The following is a 24,808-nucleotide window of genomic DNA, read 5'->3' as shown; positions in this document are numbered from 1 at the left end:
TCTCTGTCTCTCTCTCTCTTTTTCTCTCTCTCTCTCAGCTTATATGAACAGTAAATCTCCTCTTCTTCCCCCCCATCGTGAATATCAGTGAAGAGATCTGAAACGAATCATCCTTTTCATATAAAGCAGAAGCTTTATCTGTACTGCTCAAATATTTGAATAAACTCAGCTCATCCCTTAGGCTTTTTGAAATAAATGTCTCTGGGGTGGGTGGGGTTAATTGAAGAGTTGCCATTTTCTCTGCTTGCACTTGGTGAGTACATCTATTTTGCTCCCGTGCAAGTTCAGTTCTGTTTTCGATCTCTCTCACATGTGGTCTGGTGCATCTTAGTTTTTTTGTTGTGTTCAGTTGCCACCATGTGTTGTTAGATCTTTTAATCAAACACAGACAAGTAGAATAACTTGGAGTAAAAATGAATTTTAAAAATACAAAGAAAAGAACATTCCATTTATGATGCAGCTCCATGCTTACTCATTCCTGATTCCCTTCTGTCTGGAGGAGGCAGCTCTGCTCTAGCATAACAAGAGAATGTATAATTTGGATCACCTGAAAAAATGATATCCTGTTGTCACATTATCAGGCTTTGCCACAAGAAAAACTGCCTTGAAATGTCATAATTTGTACTTACAAAATATTTGTATTTCTCACTATACCTTAGTTCTAACTTGATATTAATATATGTAACGTAAAGATGCAGCGCACAATAATTAACGTAATTGTCTTCATTTTGCAAACACGGTTGTGTGTGACCGGCCCCATTTGCTGTACTTAATATCTCTATCCTATGAAGCTAGGGATGGTCACTGCTGGAGGAGACACATTAACATCTCCTCTGACAGATTTTGAGTTGGAGAGGCGGTACAGTGACACTCACTGATGTCTCTGCTTTGGGGACAATAAGTATTTCTGCCATCTCACCAGCAAACAAAACGACTTTTGTTGTCACTTTGAAAGATGTGCCGCTTGGATTTGAAAACACCGCAGGCACAGTGTTGACTAGAGGGCCCTTATCATGTCTAAAAGGTTCGAAATCAAATAATAGAGGATTTCACAAAGCAGAAGGGTGGTCTTCAGCCTGTTGAGGCCCATGTGGATGACATTCAAAATGTCTGCTCATCCTTACAGCTAAGACTGCAAGGCTGTCAGCCATTCAGACTACCACTCAGAGCTAAATGTATTCCAGTGCCTATGTAAGTAAAATCATGATAGAGGGCATATTTCTTTCCACATCAAGGCCAGTTAAAACAGCCGTAAGAACAGATTGTAAATCATCTTTAATGTATGTGTAATGGACTGAATTTCATGATGTAAGGCATTTTTGCAAAGGGGACTGAGTACACTTTGGTTTAGGACATTGCTCTTTCTCCTGTGGGACCGGAGTTCAATCCAACCAGGTTGCTGGGATAAAAGTAATTCCTCTCTGCCAGTAGTAAGTACGTGAAAAGAATGCAAGGACCCAGAGGTGCTCCAAGAATGGTGGGTGTGAGTAGAGGAAAAATCTCACACAGCTGCAGGGAAAAGAGTGCTCTTGAAGTTGGGGTGAAGATACAATGTTAGGGCAGAGCAGGTGTGTGAAGTGGGAATACTTGATGTTAAAATTGTGTCAGAAGTGAAAGTCTTCCTTTTCTAAGCATTGACACCCCTTGGATTTTTTAGAATCATATTCTCTCAAAACTTTAATGGAGATTCCCATAAGCGAACCTTGTCCTCTCCAAACCAGAAGCTGTAGCTCCTCTATACTTTGTCCTCACCTGAGGGGCAGCAATCATCCCAAACTACAATAATATGCTTCCTGGTTTTAGCTTGCGCTATACTACCAAATATACTTCATAGCGAGAGGGTTCGAGTACAGGAGCAAGGATGTCTTGCTGCAGTTGTACAGGGCCTTGGTGAGACCACACCTTGAGTATTGTGTGCAGTTTTGGTTGCCTTATCTGAGGAAGGATGTTCTTGCCATGGAGGGAGTGCAGTGAAGATTCACCAGACTGATACCTGGGATGGCAGGAATGACATATGAGGAGAGATTGGGTCGACTGGGCTTATACTCGCTGGAGTTTAGAAGAATGAGAGGGGATCTCATTGAAACTTATAAAATTCTAACAGGACTAGACAGACTAGATGCAGGAAGGATGTTCCCAATGGTGGGGGAGTCCAGAACCAGGGGTCACAGTCTAAGGATAAGGGATCAGCCATTTAGGACTGAGATGAGGAGGAATTTCTTCACTCAGAGAGTGGTGAACCTGTGGAATTCTCTACCACAGAAGACAGTTGAGGCCAATTCATTAAATATATTCAAGAAGAAGTTGGATATATTTCTTAAGGCTAAAAGGATCAAGGGATATGAGGAGAAAGCAGGGCCAGGATACTGAATTTGGATGATCAGCCATGATCTCATTAAATGGCGAAGCAGGCTCGAGGGGCCGAATGGCCTACTCCTGCTCCTATCTTCTATGTTTCTTTTCTCTTGGAAGTGGAAGATATTACCACCTAGACCAAAGATACATAGTCCTAATAAACTACTATCTTAATGTATACAAATAAATAACAATATGAAACAATAATTAGCATATACTGACAGTTAAAAATATATAAGAAATGACTCAATTGACCTTCAACAGCAATTTGTATTTATATAGCGCTTTTAACGTAGTAAAACATCCCAAGGTGTAACACAGGGGCACCTTAATGGAGGAGAGAGAGGCGGAGACATTGAGGGAGGGAATTCTAGAGCTTAGGGCCTAGGCAGCTGAAGGCATAGCTGCATGACATTAGATTGAGTACAAAGAATCAGTAAATTCAACTTGTGCACCAACAATGACAATAAAGTTGATTATGATTATGATTATGATTATTATTATTATGATTCAGCCTGTTGCATACTCTTTGCAACTGTTCTGTATGAGATTATCCCTCAAGCAGAGAATGATGCTTAACCTCTCATTCCAATCTAGTGCCAATTTTTTGCCATAGTGTTTCAAACCCCTGCTTTTAACCCGATAGGTGACAAAACCAACACTCTATTAACTTATTGATGTTGCAGTTCTCAAATTCAAGGATACCTCTTACAAAAGCACAATTAACAGCTTTCATAAGTACAGTGGTGAATAGGCAGAAAGGTGTGAACACTTTTCATGTCTCCTTCAAACCTTCACAAAGGAACAAACCAGTTCTTTGCTTCACAGGAATAATGCAACCAAGGAAACAAACCAATTTGATCTTGTGATCAAAGACACATTCTTATCCTCCAGTAAATTAAATAAACAATTCAACCTTGGCTACAATGATGCAAAGCTGTTTGCATTTCAGTCATTGTATTAGCAGAATCAAGATTTACAATTAAATCTTATTTCAGCACCAAGGCCAGTTCAGTAAGAGCAGATTATAAACCATTCCTTATGTGGGTTAAACTAACTTGTGTAATGGTCTAAATTACTGCTAAGTGGATATCAGCACATTATGCACGGCATTAACGCAATTTTTTAAGGAGACTGGCTGCTCAGTGGTTCAGCACACTGTCCTTTCTCTTCTGGTGTCAGCCATTGCTCAGTGGCAGCACTCTCGCCTCTGAGTCAGAAGATCGCGGGTTCAAGGCCCATTCCAGAGACTTGAGCACATAATCCAGGCAGACACTCCAGTGCAGTACTGAGGGAGTGTTGCTCCAAGAACATGGATGCAGTGCAGGAAGAACTTTAATGATCTGACATGAGTTATCAAAGTGAGTGAGTTCATCTTCAAACGGCATATCCTACCAACTGCACCACTAGCATCATCCAGTGCACAATTCACTACACCCCCCATCACCTACCTACGAACAATCTCTATCAATCAGGACTCAACCCTTCAATTCATATTCTTTACCTCACCCACAGACACATAGAACTGTTGCTCGCCTCACACTCATGGCTCGGACACACTGGCAGCTAATCAACCATGAGATCAGCTCTAACCAACTAGGGATCAGGCCATCTTAGACTGGGTATTATGTAATGAGAAAGGATTCATTAGCAATCTTGTTGTGTGAGGCCCCTTGGGTCGGAGCAATCATAATATGATAGAATTCTTCATTAAGATGGAGAGTGAAGTAGTTGACTCAGAGACTAGGGTCCTGAATTTAAATAAAGGAAACTACGATGGTATGAGGCGCGAGTTGGGTAGGATTGATTGGGGAATGTCACTCAAAGGGTTGACGGTGGATAGGCAATGGCAAACATTCAAAGATCGCATGGATGAACTACAGAATTTGTTCATCACAGTTTGGCATAAAAATAAAACAAAAAAAGTGACTCAACCGTGGCTAACAAGGGAAATTAGGGATAGCATAAGATCCAAGGAGAGCACATATAAATTGGCCAGAAAAAGAAGTAAACCTGAGGATTGGGAGCTGTTTAGGGTAGGACAAAGGGATTAATTAAGAAGGGAAAATAGAGTATGAGGGTAAGCTTGCCGGGAACATAAAAACTGACTGGAAAAGCTTTTATAGATATGTGAAGAGAAAAAGATTGGTGAAGTCAAGCATGGTCCCTTGCAGTCAGAATCAGGGGAATTTATAATGGGGAACAAAGAAATGGCAGACCAATTAAATACATACTTTGGTTCTGTCTTCACAAAGGAGGACACAAATAACCTCCCAGAGATGTCGGGAACATAGGGTCTAATGAGAGGGAGGAACTAAAAGAAATCAATATTTGTAGGGAAATGGTGTTGGGGAAATTGATGGGATTGAAGGCCGATAAATCCCCAGGTCCTGATAATCTACATCCTAGAGTACTTAAGGAAGTGGCCCTAGAAATAGTAGATGCATTGCTGGTCATCTTCCAAAATTCGACAGACTCTGGAACAGTACCCATGGATTGGAGGGTAGCTAATGTAACCCCACTATTCAAAAAGGGTGGTAGAGAGAAAACGGGGAATTGTAGACCGGTAAGCCTGATATCGGTAGTGGGGTAAATGCTAGAGTCCATTATAAAAGATGTAATAGCAGAGCACTTGGAAAACAGTGACAGGATCGAACAAAGGCAACATGGATTTACAAAAGGTAAATCGTGCTTGACTAATCTACTGGAATGTTTTGAGGATCTAACTAGTAAAATAGGTAAGGGAGAACCAGTGGATGTGATGTATTTGGACTTTCAGAAGGCTTTTGATAAGGTCCCGCATAAGAGATTAGCGTGTAAATTTAAGGCACATGGGATTGGGGGCAAGGTATTGACTTGGATAGAGAACTGGTTGGCAGACAGAAAGCAAAGAGTTGGAATAAATGGGTCTTTTTCCGAGTGGCAGGCAGTGACTAGTGGGGTACCGCAGGGATCGGTCCTAGGACCCCAGCTATTCACAATATATATTAATGATCTAGACGAGGGAACTAGATGTAATATCTCCAAGTTTGCAGACAACATTAAGCTGGGTGGGCGTGTGTGCTGTGAGGAGGATGTTGAGAAACTCCAGTATAATTTGGACAGGTTGGGTGATTGGGCAGAAGCATGCAGATGCAATATAATGTTGATAAATGCGAAGTTATCCACTTTGGTGTCAAAAACAGGAAGGCAGATTATTATCTGAATGGCAATAGATTGGGAGAAGGGGAAGTGCAACGAGACCTGGGTGCCCTTGTGCACCAGTCGCTGAAGGTAAGCATGCAGGTGCAGCAGGCGGTTAAGAAGGCAAATGGTATGTTGGCCTTCGTAGCGAGAGGGTTCGAGTACAGGAACAAGGATGTCTTGCTGCAGTTGTACAGGGCCTTGGTGAGACCACATCTTGAGTATTGTGTGCAGTTTTGGTCGCCTTATCTGAGGAAGGATGTTCTTGCCATGGAGGGAGTGCAGCAAAGATTCACCAGGCTGATACCTGGGATGGCAGGAATGACGTATGAAGAGAGATTGGGTCGATTGTGCTTATACTCGCTGGAGTTTAGAAGAAAGAGAGGGGATCTCATTGAAACTTATAAAATTCTAACAGGACTAGACAGACTAGATGCAGGAAGGACGTTCCCGATGGCCGGGGAGTCCAGAACCAGGGGTCACAGTCTAAGGATAAGGGGTAAGCCATTTAGGGCAGAGATGAGGAGGAATTTCTTCACCCAGAGAGTGGTGAACCTGTGGAATTCTCTACCACAGAAGGCAGTAGAGGCCAATTCATTAAATATATTCAAGAAGGAGTTAGATATATTTCTTAAGGCTAAAGGGATCAAGGGATATGGGGAGAAAGCAGGGACAGGGTACTGAATTTGGATGATCAGCCATGATCTCATTGAATGGCGGAGCAGGCTCGAGGGGCCGAATGGCCTACTCCTGCTCCTATCTTCTATGTTTCTATGACAGCCGCATCACCCCCATATTGCAGGACACTCACTGACACACTTCTGTCTTTTTTGCAGGAGAAGGTGGTGCATAACAGCAGGCATCAGAAAACACCTGGACAAGAATAAGCATGTCTGCATGTTTTAACCCCCATGGAGGAGTTAGTGCTGGCTATCATGAGGTTGTGGCCACTGGTGTGGCTAGAGGGATCGACGATGAGGGTATCTGCATACCTAATCGCCCTTCTCTCATCATACTTCTCTCTCATCCCACAATCTCTTCTTACTCATAAGCTGCAGATGGTGTAAGCACAAACTTCTTACCGCGGCAGAGCGGGGCTATAAAAGTCCCAGAGACCAGGTAAGGCCTCACAGCGTCGGCGGGAATCTCGAGCGGCAGAGCGGGGCTATAAAAGTCCCAGAGACCAGGTAAGGCGTACCAGTCTCCAGTCTCGGAGGGAAGGAGAGTGGTAAAAAGTAATCCAAGTGTGACGTCACCAGAAAGCGGGTAAGTGATTGGTTGGTGAGTATTTCTCCCTTTTGAAGCTTAATCTCTTTGGTTTATATTTTCTAAGGTGTGATATTCACCATCTAGAATCGGGGCAGAGGGTATTTAAGAATAATATTAATAAATGTAATTAATTACATAGAATGGGAGATCAGGTGATGTGTTGCTGCTGCAATATGTGGGAGCTGGTGAACACCATTGATGCTCACGGTGATCACATTTGCAGTAAGTATTGGCTGCTCGAGGAATTCCGGCTCCGTGTTGAAGAGCTGGAGTCCGAGCTTCAAACACTGAGACACATCAGGGAGGGGGAGAGTTACCTGGACTCTGTGTATCACGAGGTATTCACACCAATTAGATTAATTAATTCAGATGTAGTCCGTGGCCAGGGTCAGGATGGTGTGACTAGAAGTGAGGCAGGTACGGGGATCCAGGAGGTAGTGTTGGAGGAGCCGCAGCCCTTGCACTTGTCCAACAGGTTCGAGGCTCTTACTCCCTGTGAGGTTGGGAACAGGGACTGCGGGGAGGATGAGCAACCTGGCCACAGCACCGTGGAGCAGGGGGCCATTCAAGTGGGGGGAGTTAAAAGAAATGTTGTAGTGGTAGGGGATAGTATCGTTAGGGGGATAGATAGAGTTCTTTGCAGCCGAGAGCGAGAGTCCCGAAGGCTGTGTTGCCTGCCCGGTGCCAGGGTTAAGGACATCTCCTCTGGACTGGAGAGAAACTTGGAGTGGGAGGGGGAGGATCCAGTTGTCGTGGTCCATGTTGGTACCAACGACATAGATAGGACAAGGAAGGAGGTTCTGCTGAGGGAGTTTGAGCAGCTAGGGGCCAAATTAAAAAGCAGAACCACAAGGGTAATAATCTCTGGATTATTACCTGAGCCACGAGCGAATTTGGCTAGGACAAATAAAATTAGAGAGTTAAATGCGTGGCTCGAAGACTGGTGTGGGAGAAATGGGTTTTGCTTCCTGGGACACTGGCACCAGTACTGGGGCAGGAGGGAGCTGTTCCGTTTGGATGGGCTTCACTTGGCCAGTGCTGGGACTAGAGTCCTGGCGGATCATATAATTAGGGCTGTAGAGAGTATTGTGTGCAGTTTTGGTCACCATACCTGAGGAAGGACGTTCTTGCCATGGAGGAGTGCAGCGAAGATTCACCAGGCTGATACCTGGGATGGCAGGAATGACGTATGAGGAGAGATTGTGTCGATTGGGCTTATACTCACTGGAGTTTAGAAGATTGAGAGGGGATCTCATCGAAACCTATAAAATTCTGTCAGGTCTGGACAGACTAGATGCAGGAAGGATGTTTCTGATGGCCGGGGAGTCCAGAACCAGGGGTCATAGTCTAAGGATAAGGGGTAAGCCATTTAGGACTGAAATGAGGAGGAATTTCTTCACCCAGAGAGTGGTGAACCTGTGGAATTCTCTGCCACAGAGGGCGGTGGAGGCCAGTTCATTAAATATATTCAAGAAAGAGTTGGATATGTTTCTTGAGGCTGAAGGGATCAAGGGATATGGGGAAAAGGCGGGGACAGGGTACTGAGTTTGGATGATCAGCCATGAGCACATTGAATGGCGGAGCAGGCTCGAAGGGCCGAATGGCCTACTCCTGCTCCTATCTTCTATGTTTCTATGTTTTTATGTTTAAACTAACTAGTGGGGGGGAGGTTCCTAGAGAGCAAATAATAAAAATGACAACAGAGAAGGTCATAGACTTAGGTAGCAGTGGGGAAATTGAGAACCAGAGCATGTCAGGAAGGGGCAGAAGGTATGGAGTAAAAGGTAAAGTAATAAAAAGGGCAAAAGCAGGAACTAAGTGTCACAAAACATCTTTGAAAGTTCTCTATCTGAATGCACGTAGCATTCGTAACAAAATAGACGAGTTAATGGCACAAATAACTACATATGGGTATGGTCTTGTGGCCATTACAGAAACATGGCTGCAGGGTGACAATGCCTGGGAATTAAACATACCAGGTTATTTAACGATCAGGAAGGACAGGCAGGAAGGAAGGGGAGGTGGGGTGGCTATGTTAATAAAGGAAGGAATCACTGTAATACAGAGAAATGATATTGGGTCAACAGATCAGGATAATGAAACAGTTTGGGTGGAGGTAAGGAATAATAAGGGGAAAAAAACACTAGTGGGCGTAGTCTATAGGCCTCCAAACAGTGGCAACTCTGTTGGACGGAGTATCAATCAGGAAATAGTTGAGGCTTGTAATAAGGGAACATCTATAATTATGGGGGATTTTAACTATCATATTAATTGGACAAATCAAATTGGGCAGGGCTGCCTTGAGGATGAGTTCATTGAGTGTATTAGGGATGGGTTTCTTGAGCAGTATGTAACTGAACCGACCAGGGGGCAAGCAACCTTAGATCTGGTCCTGTGTAACAAAACAGGATTAATTAAAAATGTCCTAGTAAAGGATCCCCTTGGAATGAGTGACCATAACATGGTTGAATTCCATATTCAATTAGAGGGTGAGAAGGTTGGATGTCAAACAAGCGTGCTAAGCTTGAATAAAGGAGACTGAAGGTATGAGAGCGGAATTGAGTAGAGTGGATTGGGAAAATAGATTAAAGGGTAAGACGATACATGATCAGTGGTGTACATTTAAGAAGTTATTTTACAACTTCCAAAAAATATATATTCCACTGAGAAGAAAAGGGTGTAAAAGAAAAGACAGCCATCCATGGCTAAGTAAAGAAATTAAGGATAGTATTCGACTAAAAACAAGGGCATATAAGGTAGCCAAATCTAGTGGGAGGATAGAGGATTGGGAAAACTTTAAAAGACAGCAAAAAATAACAAAAAGATTGATTAAGAAAGGGAAGACAGATTATGAAAGTAAATTAGCAAAAAATATAAAAACAGATAGTAAGAGTTTTTATAGTTATATAAAAAGAAAAAGGGTGGCTAAAGTAAATGTTGGTCCCTTAGAGGATGAGACCGGGAAATTAATGGTGGGAAATATGGAGATGGCAAAAACACTGAATGAATATTTTGTATCAGTCTTTACAGTAGAAGACACTAAGAATATCCCAACACTGGATAAACAGGGGGCTATAGGGGGGGAGGAGCTAAACATGATCAAAATCACTAAGGAAGTGGTACTCGGTAAAATAATGGGACTCAAGCCGAATAAATCACCTGGACCTGATGGCTTACATCCTAGGGTCTTGAGGGAAGTGGCGGTAGGTATTGTGGATGCATTGGTAATAATTTTCCAAAACTCCCTGGATTCAGCAAAGGTCCCGGCAGACTGGAAAACTGCTAATGTAGTGCCCTTATTTAAAAAGGGCAGTAGGCAGAAGGCTGGAAACTATAGACCGGTTAGCCTAACATCTGTGGTAGGTAAAATTTTGGAGTCCATTATTAAGGAGACAGTAACAGGGCATTTGGATAATCATAATTTAATAGGACAAAGTCAGCATGGTTTTATGAAGGGGAAGTCATGTTTGACAAATTTGCTGGAGTTCTTTGAGGAAGTAACATATAGGGTGGATAAAGGGGAACCAGTGGATGTAGTGTATTTAGACTTCCAAAAGGCATTTGACAAGGTGCCACACAGAAGATTATTGCTTAAGATAAAAAATCACGGGATTGGGGGTAATATTCTGGCATGGATAGAGGATTGGCTATCTAACAGAAGGCAGAGAGTTGGGATAAATGGTTCATTCTCAGACTGGCAATCAGTAACTAGTGATGTTCCGCAGGGGTCAGTGCTGGGTCCCCAACTCTTTACAATCTATATTAACGATTTGGAGGAGGGGACCGAGTGTAACATATCAAAGTTTGTAGATGATACTAAGATGGGAGGGAAAGTAGTGAGTGAGGAGGACATAAAAAACCTGCAAGGGGACATAGACAGGCTAAGTAAGTGGGCAGAGATTTGGCAGATGGAATACAATACTGGAAAGTGTGAGGTTATGCACTTTGGCAGGAAAAATCGTAGAGCAAGTTATTATCTTAATGGCAAGAAACTGGAAAGTACTGAAGTACAAAGGGATCTGGGGGTCCTGGTGCACGAAACTCAAAAGGTTAGTATGCAGGTGCAGCAAGTGATTAAGAAGGCCAATGGAATGTTGGCTTTCATTGCTAGGGGGATAGAATATAAAAATAGGGAGGTTTTGCTTCAGTTGTACAAGGTATTGGTGAGACCGCACCTGGAATACTGCGTACAGTTTTGGTGTCCATACTTAAGAAATGACATACTTGCTCTCGAGTCAGTACAAAGAAGGTTCACTCGGTTAATCCCGGGGATGAGCGGATGGACATATGAGGAGAGGTTGAGTAGATTGGGACTCTACTCATTGGAGTTCAGAAGAATGAGTGGCGATCTTATTGAAACATATAAGATTGTGAAGGGGTTGGATCGGGTGGATGCGGGGAGGATGTTCCCGATGATGGGTGAAACTAGAACTAGGGGGCATAGTCTTAGAATAAGGGGCTGCTCTTTCAAGACTGAGATGAGGAGGAACTACTTCACTCAGAGGGTGGTAGGTCCATGGAATATGCTGCCCCACAAAGCTGTAGAAGCTACATCATTACATAAATTTAAAACAGAAATAGAAAGTTTCCTAGAAGTAAAGGGAATTAAGGGTTATGGGGAGCGGGCAGGAATTTGGACATGAGTCTAGGTTCGGATCGGTCATGGCCCTGTGGGTAGCGGAGCGGGCCCAGGGGCCGTGTAGCCTGATCCTGCTCCTATTTCGTGTGTCTAATTCTGTTAGATTCAGGAGATGGTTCTGTGATAGTGGATTGGCGGTTAGGATCAGATCAGCCATGATCTTATTGAATGGCGGAGCAGGCTCGAGGGGCCGATTGGCCTACTCCTGCTCCTATTTCTTATGTTCTTATGTTCTTATGTTCTCCTCTTCCCTCACCACAACCCAAACCGTGCCCCCTTTTCATTTCAGATACTAAAACTGGAGGAGGAAGAGGAAGAAGACAGTGAAGATGAAGAAGCGCCATTTCTCGATCTTACACCCCCCGCCACCAGCTTCGAGACTGATTCTGCGCATACTTGTGTGTGTCAGCTGTAGTTCAGTTGGTAGCACCCTCGCCTCTGAGTCAGGAGGTTGTGGGTTCAAGTCCCACTCCAGAGACTTGAGCACAAAATTCTAGGCTGACACACCAGTGCAGTACTGTGGGAGTGCTGCACTGCTGGAGGTGCTGTCTTTTGGATGAGACATTAAACTGAGGCGCCCCGTCTGCTCTCTCAGGTAAATGATCCCATGGCACTATTTTGAAGAAGAACAGGGGAGTTATCCCCAGTGTGCTGGCCAATATTTATCCCTCAATCAACATCACTTAAACAGATTATCTGGTCATTATTACATTGCTGTTTGTGGGAGCCTGCTGTGTGCAAATTGGCTGCCATGTTTCCTACATTACAACAGTGACTACACTTCAAAAGTACTTCATTGGCTGTAAAAGCACTTTGGGACATCTGGTGGTCATGAAAGGTGCTATATAAATGCAAGTCTTTCTTTCTTTTCATACTTTAGAGGCTGAGGTAGAGGAGGGATCTGCATGTGGTGAGACACTGAGCACAAGTCCAAAGGAGCCAGGGTGAGGGGAAAGGATAGCGCATGTGCCAGCTCACCAGAGGCCGAGATCGCACGTTAGTTCTGCTGCAGAGGAGTCAGATGAGGACTTCGTTGGACCAGGCTACAGAAGATGGGTGTGTATAACCAAACGCTTGGTGCACTGGAAAGAATGCCAGAAAGCTTGTGCACAATGTCGAGCATGGAGGAGTCCAGCACCAACCTGGCACAGGGCTTTGTGCAGAGCTTGGAGCCCATCCTTTCTGACATGAATCTTCATCAGCGCACCTGCAGAACCCACCATGATGCAGCATCTGGTGGCCAGAGCATCCATTGCAGAACAAACAGCATCCATCAAATGTCTGGATGCTGCCTTGCATGCTCAGACTGCTGCCATTTTGCCTCTGGATACCAGTGTTCAAAGGGAATTCCAGGGTGTCCCAGCAGTCCATCAATTTGTTCTCCAACAGATCAGTAGAATTGCGGAGGCGCTGCCCCGGGAAAGTGGCAGTGGCTCCATGGAGCAGGAACCCGCTTTCCTTTCTCTGGAGGACAGCATTCCTACTCCCATCCTTGCCACTCTGCCAGTACCCTTGCTGTTGTCTGTCAGCCAGCCAGCCCAGACTGCTGCCGCCCAGGCCGTAATGGTGCTGTCTGGAGCCGGGCCTTTTAGGACCAGAGCTGCTCGAGGTCACCCTCCAAGGTCATCTGCAGTCTCTTCAATTGAAGGTCACCACCCATCCTGTAGCCACTTGGAATGCACCTCGTAAGAGCACCAGGGGAGGCAAAGGCACAAAGAAGACAGGCACTAAGGGGATGCACAAGGGTGAGTAGTTTATTTTTGTATGCAATATGTAATGATTGAATTTATAATATTGGATCGGAATGTGCTTTATTTTTGTGTTGTCAGAAAGAGAATGATGTGATGGTCAGTGATAGAGGAAAGGTAAGGAGTGTGATACTGTTGGTGAATGGGGAGGTGTGTTTGAGGTTATTGGTATCGCTCATTGTTAAATCTGTGAGTTGTTCAAGTAATTAATACTGAGACTTAATCAGTAACAATAAAACAGGTCTTTACTGGTTAGAGGTAGGGACTATACATAGGTCTTTACTTCATGCCCACAGGCGGGAACTGAGGGGAGATCAGTACCCACAGTACTATTTATACCCCTATGGCCAGGAGTGGTACTGCGTATCACTACGCCCAACAAGTAGTGCAGTCCTGTCCATAGGTTCAAAGTAGCACACATATTACATACACAACATTCCTCCCTTCCTAGCTTTACAGTCATCTCCCCATTTAACATAACGTAATAACATATATACATATATAACTTCAGGTTTACATAACAGAATAACATAGATACATAGATAACTTCATGTCAAAACAGATCACAGATTCAGTCTCTGCGGAAAACAGTTCACAGATTCAATCTCTGTGGTGGAGTCGGTTCACGTTGCTGGAGTGACTCATTCAATAGTCCTTCCATGGATTTAACAGTTTGAACTTCCGAACTGAATTGGCTCCGTTCGGAGGGACCACGTGTGTGATCTGGTAGAGGTAATAATGGTTCAGATGGGTCATCTTCTGTTTCGACTTTTCCTTTTCTGCTTCTTGGAGACTCTCTGGGCTCCACTGTCAGCTGCCAGCTGCATGCGCAGTTCCTCCTTCTCTCCCTCCTTTTTCCGTAGTAGAGCCACCTTCTCCCGATGTTCCGTAGACTTTCGGTGCTCCTCCATGATTTCTGTATGGTGGGAGTCGAAGTTACAAGTTGGGCAGGACAGGACATAGTAATATTCGGTGTCATCCTGATCTAGGCCAGCGAGAGGGTCTTCTATTTCCTCCATACCCAGCTGGGCGTTAGCCAGCTTTTGTTCCAAGTCCAGACATCTTTCCTGAAGAGACTTCTTCATGCGTACCTCTTCATCCAGCTTTTTCTGGGCTTTCAGCAAGTCGTTTACTAATGACCTCATTTGAGATTTTACTACTTCAACTTCTTTTGGAGATTGATTGATCGGACTATTCAATCCCTCTACCGGAGCAGCTGTTTCAGCGGTCTGTTGTTCTACGTTGACGTGAGTCAGCGTACTTTTGGCATCCAAGGGCTGCTCTGTTGCAGTCATCTCAGTCTGTGTTGCCACCTCAGCTCTTCCAATAACCTTTGAGAGCTCCGAACCCCTTTCGTTTGAATATTGAAGTTCGTGTTCAAGTTTTTCCCATTTCAGAGTCCTGTCCTTCAGCATATGCAGGAGTTGGCTGACCGTTAACTCCTCTGACGTCAGACGTTTTGTGTGCTCCTGCTCCATTTTCTCCATCAGCTGCTTCTGTTGTCTTTCCAGATTCTCCAACTCTATATCAAAGAACTCTTTCGTTGCATTCAACTCTTGCTCACAACGGCGAAGCATTTGTTCTAATTGCTGTTGTAGTTTGAAATGGAGTTGAGTTCGAGCCCGGTGTCCCTCAGAAATGGGTACATCAGTAGACTTGCCAGACTCAGAATCCACAGTTAAACTATGTTGTTGTTGCTCAGTGGAATTCTGTGCTGAAACTTTGTCTTTTGCACCTGAGTTGGGCTTACCATCATCCGTTCCAGAGTCTGGGCCGACTATCTTCACCGAGTTCTCACTCGTTATTGTTTGTAGGAAATGCCAGTCCATATTCATTTTCCTAATCCACTCCCGTCCTAGTAGTGGAGGACCTCCTTCAGATATCACATATAAGTCCATTATTTGACTGTCTTCGCCCTTGTGGACCACTGCAACCTCTATTTTCCCGATGGGGTACACTCTTTGCCCCGTGTATGTTTCCAATATAATCCCCGTATCCTGTAGGGGAATATGTTGGAATAACTTTCCGTAATCTTTCTTATTTATGACCGTCAATGCCGATCCAGTGTCCAATTCCAGTTTTACTTGGACTCCTTCTATCTGAAGAGTGACCCAAATTGTCTGGAGGTCTGCACCCTTACCAGCGTTGAGTACTCTTAAGCTAGCCAGTTCATTACTGCTAGCGTCTGAATCGGACTCCTGTTCGGTCACCTTGTGTACCTTTGCGTATTTTCCTTGCGGTGACTTCTTGTTGCTGGTCTTCTTCGCTGACCTGCATACTCTAGCTATATGTCCAAGCCTACCACAAGTTCTACATTCTTCGTTTTTAAACCAACACTGGTTCTGATCATGCGTTGTCTTTCCACAACGATAACATTTGCCAGAACTCACACCCAATTTGTGTGCACTGAGCTCCGGTGACCGTAGCTGCATTACTGCCGTGCCTCTCGCTGCGGCTTCGTGTGCTGCTGCCATAGTGACCACCTTCTCAAGCGTCAGCTCATTCTCCTCGAGCAGTCGCTTTTGTGTATCCTGTTTAAATAAACCACACACAAATTTGTCTCGAAGTGCCTCTGTCAGTCCCGTTCCAAACTGGCAATATTTCGCTAATTTACGCAATTCCAGCAAATAATCAGCATTGCTTTCATGCTGTAGCTGCCTTCTGTCGTAAAATTTAAATCGTTCCGCTAGCATCAGCGGCGTGGGGTTTAGATGATCTTTCAGGACAGTAACAATCTCATCGAACGTCTTATCCGCCGGTTCATCTGGTGATAACAGGTGTTTCAATTGCCCGTATGTCTTCGCACCCATTAAATTTAATAATGTTAGTGCTTTATCAGCCTCATGAATTTTATTGGCCTTACAATAATTTTTAACTCGTTCAACATATATGGCCCAATCTTCGATGTCACTATCAAAGTTGCTAATATTCCCGTGTTTAGGCATTGTAGTACTTTATCAGATTTGCAATTTCTCAGATTTTTTTTTTTACTGCTATCCAAGATGGCGGCTTCCCGCTCTTGCCGTCGTCCTCTGCCCACAAAATGGCGGTTTTCCCGTGCTTGGCGGTCTTCACCCGTCCCCCAACGCCGTCTCCCTTCAGCCCCCGAGTGCGGCCCTTATCTTCGCCGCGATCGCCCGAGTGCAGCCCTTATCAGCGGATGCGATCGCTGGATCGCGAAGCGGCTCTCGGCTCTTATCAGGAGATGTGATCGCTCTGTTGAAACGCCTCCCGCTCGAAGCGGCTCTCGCGCCCTATTCCTCCAGCTCCCCCAGCCCCGTTCGTGCGGCCAACGCGGTCGACTGCCTGTCGCGTTGCTGCCCGGCTCAGACAACGGCTTACCCACCACCAAGCTGGAGAAGAAGCTGACGGTCGCCGATGGAGGCTCCGAGGTCAGGATGTCTTCCAGTGGGGTGGAGAGGGTGGAAACCTCTCTGCAACGTCCTGGCTGTGGACGAAGCTGCCGTGGAGTGACTGCCGCAGGGTCCGAATCAGACTCGTCGCCAGTGTTAAATCTGTGAGTTGTTCAAGTAATTAATACTCAGACTTAATCAGTAACAATAAAACAGGTCTTTACTGGTTAGAGGTAGGGACTATACATAGGTCTTTACTTCATGCCCACAGGCGGGAACTGAGGGGAGATCAGTACCCACAGTACTATTTATACCCCTATGGCCAGGAGTGGTACTGCGTATCACTACGCCCAACAAGTAGTGCAGTCCTGTCCATAGGTTCAAAGTAGCACACATATTACATACACAACACTCATGAATTATTTGATCATGTAGAGCCTGGGCAGAAAGGGGCTGTCTACATTGTAGCCTCCCTTCCTCTTCCATTTCCTCCTCCTCTTTCTAGTGCTTCTGCTCCTCAGCTTTTCGCCAGGTTGTGCAGCATGCAGCATACTACCACAAATCTTGATACCTGCTCAGCTGAGTGCTGCAGGGCTCCTTCAATGCGCTCCAGGCAGTGGAAACATTGCTTGAGGATGCCAGTGGTGTGCTCTATAATGTTCCTTGTGGCAGCATGACTCTCGGCCTGCTGTGAACTTTTGTGTGGGTTCTGAACCAGAGTCATGAGCCATGTCATGAGTGGATAACACTTGTTGCCCAGTAGCCAGCCTTTGCTGTGCTGTGGTGGGTTAAATACAGGTGGCACAGCGGACTGATGCAGAATGAAGGAATCGTGACGGCTGCCAGGATAATGTGCATTCACCTGCACGATGTGCTGCCCGTGGTCGCATACCAGATGCACATTAAGGGAGTGAAATCCTGTTAGGTTCATGAAAATGGCCGAGATCACATGAGGCACACACAAGGCAATGTGCGTTCTGTCAAATGCACATTGCACCATGGGGAAGCCTGCAATTTGTGCAAACCCTCATGCTCACTCTGTCTGCTTGTCTGTCTCTGACAAGAGGGAATGAGATGAAGCTGTCTCTCCATGTATAGAGAGTCTCAGTGATGTTCCTTATGCAGAAGTACACTACAAACTGCGAGATGTTGCTTATATCTCCAGCGGCAGCCTGGAAGGAGCCAGTCACATAAAAGTTAAGAGCCTCGGTCACCTTGGAAGCCACAGGCAATGCTGTCCTTGCCCTGCTTTGAGGTTGCAGTTGTGGCTGTAGCAGTTGACAGATTTCAGTCACAACCTCTTATGAAGCAAAGACATCTCAAACATTGGTCCTCACTGAAGTTGAGGTAAGAGAATTGCTCCCTACGGCCTCCTGCTGAGAATCCTTCTCCCCCTCCTCCCTCTTCTAGCAGCTTGCCTTGCTCTGTGTGGCCTCTTTCTTTGCTCCCAGTCATGCTCAATTACAAGAGGAAGGCCTATTAGGCCACCCATGTCAGGAAGCAACTTGTTTTAGCACAGGCTTTTAAATGAATGAAAAAGTACTTCAGCACCAGCCAGACCACTCCCTGTAGACTATTCAAACTTTAGCCAATTATAGGAAAGCTCCAATTACATGTACAATTGCGCCAGCAGCCAGAGGAAATAACCCAGCAACTAACCTGTAAGTAGTTTGTGATCCCTTTAAATAGTGCTGGTGGGGGCGGGGGGGCAGGGGGGGGGCGCGGGGGGGGGCCTCCCTGTCAATCTGGGCGTAGTTACAGCCTGGTGGGGGTGAAGAAGTTCAATCACTAGCTGCACGGGCAGAAATTCACCCTACTGACTGATCATCAGCCCCTGGTCTTCATTTTTAACCCAAAGAAGGGCGTTCCGGTGATGACGGCGCAACGGCTGCAAAGATGGTCACTTTTTCTAGGGGCACATCAGTACAACATAGAGTACAAGGGTACGAAACAGCATGGAAATGCTGATGGGCTGTCGCGCCTACCGTTGCCTATGGTAGAGGAAGCACCTGCAGTGGACCCTGTTGAGATATTCCATGCGACCATAGTTGAATGTCTACTTGTTACGAACTCAAGTATAGAGAAGGAAACCCGAAATGACCCGACACTCTCTCGGGTCTATGATTTGACGGTGAAGGGATGGCCAGCACATGGCGACTCACTGTTGCCAGCATTCTCGCCAAGGAGAGAACAGCTGTCAGTGTGCCGGGGGACCTTGATGTGTGGATCCCGAGTGGTAATTCCACCCAAGTTGAGAGATAGAGTGCTCAATGAGCTTCATGAGGGTCATCTGAGAGGGGTAAAAACGAAGAGCCTAGCCAGGGCGTTTGTGTGGTGGCCGGGAATCGATAAAGAAATCGAGGATATGACCAAGAGATGCACAGGATGCCAGAAGGTCCAAAACGCTCCACCACTGGCCCCGCTACATCCATGGGAGTGGCCCTCATCTCCATGGCAACGGGTACACATTGATTTTGCTGGTCCATTTATGGACTCAATGTTCCTAATCGCTGTGGACGCCCATTCAAAATGGCCAGAGGTCATCAAAATGTCCTCCACCACCACGGAGAAAACTATTGCAGTCCTACGGACCATCTTCGCCAGGAATGGCTTGCCAGAACAGATTTGCTCCGACAATGGGCCACAGTTTGTATCAGAGGATTTCCGAAGGTTTCTGAGGAATAATGGGGTGAAGCATTACACATCTGCCCCATATCATCCAGCCACAAATGGATTGGCTGAGAGGTTTGTTCAGACCTTTAAAAAGGCCATAAAGGCAATGCATAATGACGACATACCACTGCAACACAAGGTGGATAATTTCTTGTTTGCTTACCGGAATGCGACACATGCAGTCACCAACCAAGCTCCAGCCATAATGTTCTTCAACTGAAGGCTAAGATGTCGCCTGGATTTGCTCAAACCAAACATAAGACGAGATGTTGAGGATAAGCAATTCCAGCACATAAATGAGAAGCCAACCAGGAGCTTCAAGATAGGGCAACCAGTCTTGGCCCGCGACTACTGAACAGAAAAATGGCAGCCAGGAACGATATGCACACAGCAGGGACCACTAATGTACACAGTGGACGTTGGAGAGAGCATCGTGAGACGCCATGCTGACCAGATTCTAGAGTCACAGGAACAAGCCAAACCCATACCACGAGCAGATGCACCTGGTAATCAACCCGAAGTACAGATTGCGTCTACCTCAGAAGCAGTGGTATTGGGAGCTGACGAACCAACCAATGACAATGAGCCAGAATCAACTCCGCCGCAAGAACAGGATACTCGAGAAAGGCACTATCCAGTCAGGATCAGGAAGCCTCCTCAAAGACTGAACTTATAAATGATTATTTCAGTTGATGTATATAGTGCAGAGAAAATTGTAATTGTAATTAGTTATTATTTAGTTGTTAAATGAATGTTATGTACTGTTTATCTAAAAGGGGAGGAATTGTTGTGTATGTGCCTTTAAGAGAAGAACTGATTCTATACTGCAGTACTGGCAGTGACCACCCCTGTATATAAAGCCATAGCAGGCTTCTGTATTTCAGTCTTGAGTTCCCCTCTGTTCAGTAAATACCTGTTTTATTGTTCTCCTGCAGTCCGAGTATTATTGATACCCGGACACTACAGGCATCAAATCAGCATTGCACTCTGATTTGCGTCACTGCACTGCATGCTGCTGGCGGTCATGAGGTGCGGCGCACAAACCCTTTTACCAAGATGGCGTCATGCGCACGTCCTGTCGGAAGTGTGCGTACGCACCTTGGACCCCATTTTCAAGCATTAGGTGGCCGTGTAGTGCCTAAAGATGGGTGCGCTACACAGCCCAAGTTAGTCCCCCAAATCTCTAAGGCCTGCTTGAAGAATCCGTTAATGCATATGCACATATGAAAAAAAGTCAGAAAAAGATTAGCTGCTCTATGGGGCTTGTCACATACAGTCGTGTTGCAACTAAGCAAAGTAATCTCCTGGGTGAGGCAAAATAGAAAAAGTTAAATAAAAACTCTGGGTCAATTCAGGGAAAAATAGAATTCTGAGAAATTCATCTCCAACCTCCTAAGATGCTAAAAATATATTCCAGGTGATAACAATGCCTACAACATACCATACCACCCTCCCCCACCCCCACCCCCACCTTTATGTATCCGCCTCCTCCAGGAACTTGTTCAGTTCCCTTTTGAATGTTTGCAGTAAAAGTGCATGAGATGCCAACGGTCGACGACCCTGACATCTAACTTAGTTCTATGCTTATGTAACTTGGTTCTCCCATACATATCGAATTTAAATAATTAATCCACGTGGACACTGTCTAGTCCCTTTAAAAAAAAAATACTTCAATCAAATCACCCGAAGTCTACACGTTTCCAGAATAAAAAGATCCAGACCTCTGAGCCTATTGTGATAAATAAGGGGCTTTAAACTAGGTGTTGATGAAGTTCCCTCCTCTGCCCCTTTTGCAGGGCTGCTTTATATCTCCCACCATGTGAGGGAACAGAATTGGACACTGTATTCTAGATGAGGCACAACCAAGGACTTGTACAAGGACATTATAGTACTTTTTGTTTTATATTGGATCATCCTAGTTACACATCCGAATACTCTCTTTGCTTTTGCTATAGCCTTTTGGCACTGGTCATGCATGTCTGGAGACTCAAACATAATAACACATAGGTCTTTTCCCCACTCAACCGACTTTAATTCAGTACCCAGCATGGTATACACATACTTGGTATTAGCCCTACCCATGTGCATAAAACTACATTTATCTACATTAAATGTCATCTGCCAGACACTGACCAATTCCTCGATCGCATCTAGATCCAACTGTAATTTTTGTTTGCTCATCCAAGGTTCCCACACCGGCATAAATCTCCATGTCATCTGCGAACCTGCGGACAGATGCCAGAAAACACTTTTATCCCTGAAGGGAGGCAAGGAGGTTGGATAGCATTTCTTTTTGGTACCATATTCGTGTGAGCTCTCTTTTTAAAATTCTGTATCTTCAGGCACTGGTGAGTGCTTAGCAGATGTGGATGGTAGTGGTGGGTGCTGAGGTTGTGGGGGTTGTTGTAACACATTTGTCACTTCAAAAATACTGGAGACAATGCTCAGGATCTCAAGTGTGACTAAAGGTGCCTGTCATGAATCTTATCCAACACCAGGTTATAGTCCAACAGCTTTATTTGAAATCACAAGCTTTCGGAGCGCTGCTACTTCGTCAGGTGTCCACCCCAGTCCAATCTCCACATCATGAATCTTATCATGACTCATGAAGTAACACTGGGCGGCCAGCTGGTGGCGCCATCCAAGGAGTATAAATACTCGGGCGTGGGCCCAGCTTGCTCAGGATGTTTCTGTAACCAGGAACTAGTGATTGTGACTAGAAATCTCATGGTTTTGAAACAGTTGATTAAAGCCTTGTTTTATACTCAAACCAAGCGCTCAGCAGTCTTTTTACATCAATTTATTCAACTGAACCTGCTCCACGCTCTGAGTGGTCTTGGGAACAGACGGCTACGACTCAAACCGTTAAAGGGAACTCAGACAAAGTAATCGATCCATCATGGACAAACTACTCAGACCCGCCCGTCTCGACCTGGACCCAAATTCACTTACAGCTGCTAAGGTATGGAAACACTGGTATCGTACCTTTAGCAACTTCCTCAGGGTGTGTGGTGAAAATGTTCCTGATAAATTAGAGATACTTGTGAATTATGTATCCCCTCATGTGTTTGACTATATCGAAGACTGTGTAGACTATGACGCCGCTATCCAAATACTACAGCAACTATATGTTAAGTCCCCAAACAAAATTTTTGCTCGGCATCTACTGGCCACAACTCGACAACAACCCAGGGAATCACTTGATGAATTCCTTCAGAAACTTCGCAGGCTCAGCAAGGATTGTAATCTTAAAGCTGTCACAGCTGAGCAGTGCCAGGAGGAGTTAATTCGTGATTCCTTTATTAATGGGATTGCATCTCCCTTCATACGTCAGCGTCTGTTGGAGAATAAAACCCTTAAGTACCAGGGATACTCTCTGGACTTAGCAAAGAGGAATGCAGATACCTATCTTTCACCACGTGCATGGGCTGCTGCTATCATTTTTAGTGACTACTTCGACAGGTCTCAGGCGGAAGCCCTCACTGATGATGGCTCCCACCTGGCTGATGACAACCCTACCCTAGAAGCCTTCACTGATGACGACACTGCCCTAGAGGCATCTTGGCAATCTGGAAGGAAGTGTTTCTTCTGTGGAGGTGCATTCCACTATAGGAAATTTTGTCCTGCTCGTAACGCAGTCTGCAATCATTGCAGTAAGAAAGGTCACTTTTCTAAGGTATGCCAGTCAAGAGCCTCTGTTAGTAAGAAAGGCCACTTTTCTAAGGTATACCGGTCGAGAGTTCCTGTTAGTTTTACAGCTACTATTGATAAAAATGCTCCTCCCCCAAGAACCACTACTAAGGTTACAGCTGTCAAGGATAAAACTGCCCCTCCTCCTATCACAGCTGTTTTTCCCCAAAGTCTGTCCCATGCAGCCATGAAGGTTTCGGTAAATGGACACATTTTGAGTGCACTAATCGACTCATGCAGCTCTGACAGCTTCATTAGCGAGCGGGCTGTCAGTTAGGTAAAACTGTGTATTTACCCCTCGGACAGGGAAATTGCAATGGCTCTGAAGACACTGACCACCAACTCTTCCGGCTTTTGTCTTGTCGACGTTATTCTCAATGGCCGCACTTATTTCTCCACCTGGCTCGGGGTGCTCGAAATCCTATACAGTGATGTGCTCCTGGGACAGGATTTCCAGAAACAACACAAAAGACTCATTTTCGAGTTTGGAGTGTCAAAGCCGGAGCTTACTATTTCCAAAGTACCGTTTTGTGCGCTTTTGGCGGCTTCACTCGACGAGCCCTCCTTGTTTTCCAATCTTTCCCCCCAATGTAAGCCCATTGTCACTAAATCACAACGTTTCAGCCAAGATGATCGATCCTCTATCGAGGCAGAAATCTCTTGCCTTCTAGCTGACGGTATCATTGAGCCATGTTCATCTTCCTGGCGGGCTCAAGTCGTCGTTGTTAAAAATCCTCTGAAGCAACACAAGAAACATCTTTGCATCGATTACTCGCAAACTATTAACCAGTATACCGACCTGGATGCCTACCCACTACCACGCATCAATGACATGGTCAATAACCTTGCCAACTACAAGGTATTTTCAACTTTTGATTTAAAGAGTGCATACCATCAAGTACCGTTAAAGGACCCTGACAAAAAGTATATGGCCTTTGAGGCCAATGGTCGGCTTTATCAGTTTTGTCGCCTTCCATTTGGGGTCACCAATGGAGTAGCCGTCTTTCAATGGGCAATGGATAGCCTAGTCAAACAGAAGAGCTTAACAGACACTTTTCCATATCTGGATAATATCACCATTGCTGGTCATGACCAGAAGGAGCATGATGCCAACCTCCAGAAATTTTTTGACATTCTCCGTCGTCGCAACTTAACCTTAAATGAGTCCAAATCTGTGAAATCAGTACCATCAGTCAACATCCTTGGCTACTTGGTGGACAACGGTGTCATCAAACCGGATCCGGAGCGACTTCGTCCGCTTCAGGAGCTTCCTCCCCCTACGAATCTCGGCTCTCTTCGTCGGGCACTCGGCATGTTCACCTATTATGCGAAGTGGATACCCCACTTCTCCGACAAGATCCAGCCCCTGCTTCACATGAAGTCATTTCCGTTGGAGGCAACGGCTATTTCAGCTTTCAGCCTCCTCAAGCGACAACTGGAAAAAGCCACGCTTCGTTCCATCGATGAAAATCTTTCTTTCGTGGTCGAGTGTGATGCATCGGAGGTGGCGATCTCGGCTACCTTGAATCAAGGTGGTCGACCTGTTGCATTTCTGTCCAGAAATTTGCAGGGTAGCGAGCTCCATTATCCTCCTGTCGAGAAGGAGGCTACGGCCATCATCGAAGCGGTACGTAAATGGAGTCATTTTCTCGCTCGTCGCCATTTCACGCTTATAACCGATCAGTGCTCCATGGCCTTTATGCTGGATAACCGGAAATGCACTAAGAGCAAGAATAACAAAATACAACTCTGGAGAATGCAATTGGCTGCCTTTGGCTACACCATACATTATCGACCCGGCAAAGAGAATTTGGCCCCGGATACCCTCACGCGTGCATTCTGCTCTTCTATGTCAACTTCGACTCTTGTGGATCTTCATACTGACTTATGCCATCCTG

The 24,808-nt window shown here is 45.3% G+C and overlaps 1 long non-coding RNA gene across 1 annotated transcript in view; it reads right to left on the bottom strand.

The window, feature by feature from the left end:
• Positions 1–398: 398 nt before the first annotated feature.
• The window catches only part of LOC147125001 (uncharacterized), a 36,466-nt gene continuing 12,056 nt past the window's right edge, over positions 399–24,808 (bottom strand). The window contains exon 2 of the long non-coding RNA XR_015080985.1: positions 399–547. This is a non-coding gene — a long non-coding RNA (uncharacterized LOC147125001). The remainder of the gene's footprint in view (positions 548–24,808) is intronic.

Source organism: Somniosus microcephalus, chromosome 1 (genome assembly GCF_052327205.1).
Source record: "Somniosus microcephalus isolate GS21.2 chromosome 1, FLI_Smic_1.0, whole genome shotgun sequence".
In the NCBI taxonomy this organism is placed as follows: Eukaryota; Metazoa; Chordata; class Chondrichthyes; order Squaliformes; family Somniosidae; genus Somniosus; species Somniosus microcephalus.
Note: the sequence above shows the minus strand (reverse complement) of the source record. Positions and strands in the feature narration are given on the sequence as shown.